Below are 7527 nucleotides of genomic sequence, written 5' to 3'. Positions count from 1 at the left end.
ATAACTCCCAAAAATTGTCCAGGAATGGATTTCCTTCATAAAAAATGATTAGTCTGCATACCATCTTGAAGTGGGAGCCCGGCTAGCTCAGTCGGTAGAGCATGAGACTCTTAATCTCAGGGTCGTGGGTTCGAGCCCCACGTTGGGCGAAAATGAGTAATTTTTGCTGGACTCTCATAATCTGGTGATTATTCTTGCATTAGACATGCAATAACTATCAAAAATTGTATCTCCCTTGGTTTCTCATTGGTGGGAAATTTAACTTAAAGATTAGGTAGGGTATGAGTCTAGATGAACACACCACAATATCACTCATATTCGAGTAGTAAACAGGCCAACCTGAACTGTAAAACATCCCATAAGTGGAGGTAAGGCATAAGTTAGGAGTGAACTGAACACTGTTATGGGCAATTGGACTTCAAATAAAGTGTGGAAGGCAGTGAGGTTACTTTTTTCATGTTATGCAGATTAAACACACAGGGGAATTAGCTCAAATGGTAGAGCGCTCGCTTAGCATGCGAGAGGTAGAGGGATCGATGCCCGCATTCTCCATTATAAAATTTGCATACATTTTATTTTTAACTTGTCATTGCCAAGGTCATTGCAGAGTAAGAACAGAAAAATCACAGATGGCTTTCAAATATGGTCTCATTATAACAACTAAAGAGGTTTAATCAAAAGGGTTCAGGTATTCTTTAGCATGTGAGAGGAATTTGAATTCTTATGCAATCTCAAAATGAAGTTCTCACAACTTCCGTTTTCATTTTCTCTTATTTTTTTTGACACTCTGTCCTCTGAAGGATGTATAAATCTGGCTTTCCTTGCAAAACAAGAGTAGAGGAATATCCAGGATTTGATTTTTTTCACAAAAAGGGATTGGTCTGCATACTGTCTTAAGGAGGGAGCCCGGCTAGCTCAGTCGGTAGAGCATGAGACTCTTAATCTCAGGGTCGTGGGTTCGAGCCCCACGTTGGGCGAAAACGAGTAATTTTTGCCTGAATATTGCATTGACTCTCATAATATGGAGATTATTCTTGCATTAGACCTGCAATAACTCCCAAAAATTGTCCAGGACTGGATTTCCTTCATAAAAAATGATTAGTCTGCATACCATCTTGGAGTGTGAGCCCGGCTAGCTCAGTCGGTAGAGCATGAGACTTTTAATCTCAGGGTCGTGGGTTCGAGCTCCACGTTGGGCGAAAATGAGTCATTTTTGCTGGACTCTCATAATCTGGTGATTATTCTTGCATTAGACATGCAATAACTATCAAAAATGGTATCTCCCTTGGTTTCTCATTGGTGGGAAATTTAACTTCAAGATTAGGTAGAGTATGAGTCTAGATGAACACACCACAATATCACTCATAATCGAGTAGTAAACAGGCCAACCTGAACTGTAAAACATCCCATAAGTGGAGGTAAGGCATAAGTTAGGAGTGAACTGAACACTGTTATGGGCAATTGGACTTCAAATAAAGTGTGGAAGGCAGTGAGGTTACTTTTTTCATGTTATGCAGATTAAACACACAGGGGAATTAGCTCAAATGGTAGAGCGCTCGCTTAGCATGCGAGAGGTAGCGGGATCGATGCCCGCATTCTCCATTATAAAATTTGCATACATTTTATTTTTAACTTGTCATTGCCCATGGTCATTGCAGAGTAAGAACAGAAAAATCACAGATGACTTTCAAATATGGTCTCATTATAACAACTAAAGTGGTTTAATCAAAAGGGTTCAGGTATTCTTTAGCATGTGAGAGGAATTTGAATTCTTATGCAATCTCAAAATGAAGTTCTCACAACTTCCATTTTCATTTTCTCTTATTTTTTTTGACACTCTGTCCTCTGAAGGATGTATAAATCTGGCTTTCCTTGCAAAACAAGAGTAGAGGAATATCCAGGATTTGATTTTTTTCACAAAAAGGGATTGGTCTGCATACTATCTTAAGGAGGGAGCCCGGCTAGCTCAGTCGGTAGAGCATGAGACTCTTAATCTCAGGGTTGTGGGTTCGAGCCCCACGTTGGGCGAAAACGAGTAATTTTTGCCTGAATATTGCATTGACTCTCATAATATGGAGATTATTCTTGCATTAGACCTGCAATAACTCCCAAAAATTGTCCAGGACTGGATTTCCTTCATAAAAAATGATTAGTCTGCATACCATCTTGAAGTGTGAGCCCGGCTAGCTCAGTCGGTAGAGCATGAGACTTTTAATCTCAGGGTCGTGGGTTCGAGCTCCACGTTGGGCGAAAATGAGTTATTTTTGCTGGACTCTCATAATCTGGTGATTATTCTTGCATTAGACATGCAATAACTATCAAAAATGGTATCTCCCTTGGTTTCTCATTGGTGGGAAATTTAACTTCAAGATTAGGTAGAGTATGAGTCTAGATGAACACACCACAATATCATTCATAATCGAGTAGTAAACAGGCCAACCTGAACTGTAAAACATCCCATAAGTGGAGGTAAGGCATAAGTTAGGAGTGAACTGAACACTGTTATGGGCAATTGGACTTCAAATAAAGTGTGGAAGGCAGTGAGGTTACTTTTTTCATGTTATGCAGATTAAACACACAGGGGAATTAGCTCAAATGGTAGAGCGCTCGCTTAGCATGCGAGAGGTAGCGGGATCGATGCCCGCATTCTCCATTATAAAATTTGCATACATTTTATTTTTAACTTGTCATTGCCCATGGTCATTGCAGAGTAAGAACAGAAAAATCACAGATGGCTTTCAAATATGGTCTCATTATAACAACTAAAGTGGTTTAATCAAAAGGGTTCAGGTATTCTTTAGCATGTGAGAGGAATTTGAATTCTTATGCAATCTCAAAATGAAGTTCTCACAACTTCCATTTTCATTTTCTCTTATTTTTTTTGACACTCTGTCCTCTGAAGGATGTATAAATCTGGCTTTCCTTGCAAAACAAGAGTAGAGGAATATCCAGGATTTGATTTTTTTCACAAAAAGGGATTGGTCTGCATACTGTCTTAAGGAGGGAGCCCGGCTAGCTCAGTCGGTAGAGCATGAGACTCTTAATCTCAGGGTCGTGGGTTCGAGCCCCACGTTGGGCGAAAACGAGTAATTTTTTCCTGAATATTGCATTGACTCTCATAATATGGAGATTAATCTTACATTAGACCTGCAATAACTCCCAAAAATTGTCCAGGAATGGATTTCCTTCATAAAAAATGATTAGTCTGCATACCATCTTGAAGTGGGAACCCGGCTAACTCAGTCGGTAGAGCATGAGACTCTTAATCTCAGGGTCGTGGGTTCGAGCCCCACGTTGGGCGAAAATGAGTAATTTTTGCTGGATTATTGCATTGACTCTCATAATCTGGTGAATATTCTTGCATTAGACATGCAATAACTATCAGAAATGGTATCTCCCTTGGTTTCTCATTGGTGGGAAATTTAACTTCAAGATTAGCTAGGGTATGAGTCTAGATAAACACAGCGCAATATCACTCATATTCGAGTAGTAAACAGGCCAACCTGAACTGTAAAACATCCCATAAGTGGAGGTAAGGCATAAGTTAGGAGTGAACTGAACACTGTTATGGGCAATTGGACTTCAAATAAAGTGTGGAACGCAGTAAGGTTACTTTTTTCATGTTATGCAGATTAAACACACAGGGGAATTAGCTCAAATAGTAAAGCGCTCGCTTAGCATGCGAGAGGTAGCGGGCTCGATGCCCGCATTCTCCATTATAAAATTTGCATACATTTTATTTTTAACTTGTCATTGCCAAGGTCATTGCAGAGTAAGAACAGAAAAATCACAGATGGCTTTCAAATATGGTCTCATTATAACAACTAAAGTGGTTTATTCAAAAGGGTTCAGGTATTCTTTAGCATGTGAGAGGAATTTGAATTCTTATGCAATCTCAAAATGAAGTTCTCACAACTTCCATTTTCATTTTCTCTTATTTTTTTTGACACTCTGTCCTCTGAAGGATGTATAAATCTGGCTTTCCTTGCAAAACAAGAGTAGAGGAATATCCAGGATTTGATTTTCTTCACAAAAAGGGATTGGTCTGCATACTGTCTTAAGGAGGGAGCCCGGCTAGCTCAGTCGGTAGAGCATGAGACTCTTAATCTCAGGGTCGTGGGTTCGAGCTCCACGTTGGGCGAAATCGAGTTATTTTTGCCTGAATACTGCATTGACTCTCATAATATGGAGATTAATCTTGCATTAGACCTGCAATAACTCCCAAAAATTGTCCAGGAATGGATTTCCTTCATAAAAAATGATTAGTGTGCATACCATCTTGAAGTGGGAGCCCGGCTAGCTCAGTCGGTAGAGCATGAGACTCTTAATCTCAGGGTCGTGGGTTCGAGCCTCACGTTGGGCGAAAATGAGTAATTTTTGCTGGACTCTCATAATCTGGTGATTATTCTTGCATTAGACATGCAATAACTATCAAAAATGGTATCTCCCTTGGTTTCTCATTGGTGGGAAATTTAACTTCAAGATTAGGTAGGGTATGAGTCTAGATGAACACACCACAATATCACTCATATTCGAGTAGTAAACAGGCCAACCTGAACTGTAAAACATATCATAAGTGGAGGTAAGGCATAAGTTAGGAGTGAACTGAACACTGTTATGGGCAATTGGACTTCAAATAAAGTGTGGAAGGCAGTGAGGTTACTTTTTTCATGTTATGCAGATTAAACACACAGGGGAATTAGCTCAAATGGTAGAGCGCTCGCTTAGCATGCGAGAGGTAGCGGGATTGATGCCCGCATTCTCCATTATAAAATTTGCATACATTTTATTTTTAACTTGTCATTGCCAAGGTCATTGCAGAGTAAGAACAGAAAAATCACAGATGGCTTTCAAATATGGTCTCATTATAACAACTAAAGTGGTTTAATCAAAAGGGTTCAGGTATTCTTTAGCATGTGAGAGGAATTTGAATTCTTATGCAATCTCAAAATGAAGTTCTCACAACTTCCGTTTTCATTTTCTCTTATTTTTTTTGACACTCTGTCCTCTGAAGGATGTATAAATCTGGCTTTCCTTGCAAAACAAGAGTAGAGGAATATCCAGGATTTGATTTTTTTCACAAAAAGGGATTGGTCTGCATACTATCTTAAGGAGGGAGCCCGGCTAGCTCAGTCGGTAGAGCATGAGACTCTTAATCTCAGGGTTGTGGGTTCGAGCTCCACGTTGGGCGAAAACGAGTAATTTTTGCCTGAATATTGCATTGACTCTCATAATATGGAGATTATTCTTGCATTAGACCTGCAATAACTCCCAAAAATTGTCCAGGACTGGATTTCCTTCATAAAAAATGATTAGTCTGCATACCATCTTGAAGTGTGAGCCCGGCTAGCTCAGTCGGTAGAGCATGAGACTTTTAATCTCAGGGTCGTGGGTTCGAGCTCCACGTTGGGCGAAAATGAGTAATTTTTGCTGGACTCTCATAATCTGGTGATTATTCTTGCATTAGACATGCAATAACTATCAAAAATGGTATCTCCCTTGGTTTCTCATTGGTGGGAAATTTAACTTCAAGATTAGGTAGAGTATGAGTCTAGATGAACACACCACAATATCACTCATAATCGAGTAGTAAACAGGCCAACCTGAACTGTAAAACATCCCATAACTGGAGGTAAGGCATAAGTTAGGAGTGAACTGAACACTGTTATGGGCAATTGGACTTCAAATAAAGTGTGGAAGGCAGTGAGGTTACTTTTTTCATGTTATGCAGATTAAACACACAGGGGAATTAGCTCAAATGGTAGAGCGCTCGCTTAGCATGCGAGAGGTAGCGGGATCGATGCCCGCATTCTCCATTATAAAATTTGCATACATTTTATTTTTAACTTGTCATTGCCCATGGTCATTGCAGAGTAAGAACAGAAAAATCACAGATGGCTTTCAAATATGGTCTCATTATAACAACTAAAGTGGTTTAATCAAAAGGGTTCAGGTATTCTTTAGCATGTGAGAGGAATTTGAATTCTTATGCAATCTCAAAATGAAGTTCTCACAACTTCCATTTTCATTTTCTCTTATTTTTTTTGACACTCTGTCCTCTGAAGGATGTATAAATCTGGCTTTCCTTGCAAAACAAGAGTAGAGGAATATCCAGGATTTGATTTTTTTCACAAAAAGGGATTGGTCTGCATACTGTCTTAAGGAGGGAGCCCGGCTAGCTCAGTCGGTAGAGCATGAGACTCTTAATCTCAGGGTCGTGGGTTCGAGCCCCACGTTGGGCGAAAACGAGTAATTTTTTCCTGAATATTGCATTGACTCTCATAATATGGAGATTAATCTTACATTAGACCTGCAATAACTCCCAAAAATTTTCCAGGAATGGATTTCCTTCATAAAAAATGATTAGTCTGCATACCATCTTGAAGTGGGAGCCCGGCTAACTCAGTCGGTAGAGCATGAGACTCTTAATCTCAGGGTCGTGGGTTCGAGCCCCACGTTGGGCGAAAATGAGTAATTTTTGCTGGATTATTGCATTGACTCTCATAATCTGGTGAATATTCTTGCATTAGACATGCAATAACTATCAGAAATGGTATCTCCCTTGGTTTCTCATTGGTGGGAAATTTAACTTCAAGATTAGCTAGGGTATGAGTCTAGATAAACACAGCGCAATATCACTCATATTCGAGTAGTAAACAGGCCAACCTGAACTGTAAAACATCCCATAAGTGGAGGTAAGGCATAAGTTAGGAGTGAACTGAACACTGTTATGGGCAATTGGACTTCAAATAAAGTGTGGAACGCAGTAAGGTTACTTTTTTCATGTTATGCAGATTAAACACACAGGGGAATTAGCTCAAATAGTAAAGCGCTCGCTTAGCATGCGAGAGGTAGCGGGCTCGATGCCCGCATTCTCCATTATAAAATTTGCATACATTTTATTTTTAACTTGTCATTGCCAAGGTCATTGCAGAGTAAGAACAGAAAAATCACAGATGGCTTTCAAATATGGTCTCATTATAACAACTAAAGTGGTTTAATCAAAAGGGTTCAGGTATTCTTTAGCATGTGAGAGGAATTTGAATTCTTATGCAATCTCAAAATGAAGTTCTCACAACTTCCATTTTCATTTTCTCTTATTTTTTTTGACACTCTGTCCTCTGAAGGATGTATAAATCTGGCTTTCCTTGCAAAACAAGAGTAGAGGAATATCCAGGATTTGATTTTCTTCACAAAAAGGGATTGGTCTGCATACTGTCTTAAGGAGGGAGCCCGGCTAGCTCAGTCGGTAGAGCATGAGACTCTTAATCTCAGGGTCGTGGGTTCGAGCTCCACGTTGGGGGAAAACGAGTAATTTTTGCCTGAATACTGCATTGACTCTCATAATATGGAGATTAATCTTGCATTAGACCTGCAATAACTCCCAAAAATTGTCCAGGAATGGATTTCCTTCATAAAAAATGATTAGTCTGCATACCATCTTGAAGTGGGAGCCCGGCTAGCTCAGTCGGTAGAGCATGAGACTCTTAATCTCAGGGTCGTGGGTTCGAGCCTCACGTTGGGCGA

At 39.8% G+C, this 7527-nt stretch overlaps 3 non-coding genes across 3 annotated transcripts; all 3 read left to right on the top strand.

Moving 5' to 3' along the window:
* The first annotated feature begins 1529 nt into the window (after nucleotides 1-1529).
* On the top strand, nucleotides 1530-1602 carry TRNAA-AGC (transfer RNA alanine (anticodon AGC)). Its single transcript has one exon. It is a non-coding gene; the product is annotated as a tRNA-Ala (tRNA).
* Nucleotides 1603-2580: 978 nt separating this feature from the next.
* Nucleotides 2581-2653, top strand: TRNAA-AGC (transfer RNA alanine (anticodon AGC)). Its single transcript has one exon. It is a non-coding gene; the product is annotated as a tRNA-Ala (tRNA).
* A 3090-nt stretch (nucleotides 2654-5743) lies between these two features.
* TRNAA-AGC (transfer RNA alanine (anticodon AGC)) lies at nucleotides 5744-5816 on the top strand. The gene has a single exon. It is a non-coding gene; the product is annotated as a tRNA-Ala (tRNA).
* The last annotated feature ends 1711 nt before the right edge of the window (nucleotides 5817-7527 follow it).

This window comes from Lissotriton vulgaris, chromosome 1_1 (assembly GCF_964263255.1).
Source record: "Lissotriton vulgaris chromosome 1_1, aLisVul1.2, whole genome shotgun sequence".
Classification (NCBI taxonomy): domain Eukaryota; kingdom Metazoa; phylum Chordata; class Amphibia; order Caudata; family Salamandridae; genus Lissotriton; species Lissotriton vulgaris.
This window is presented reverse-complemented; position numbering and strand designations above follow the sequence as displayed.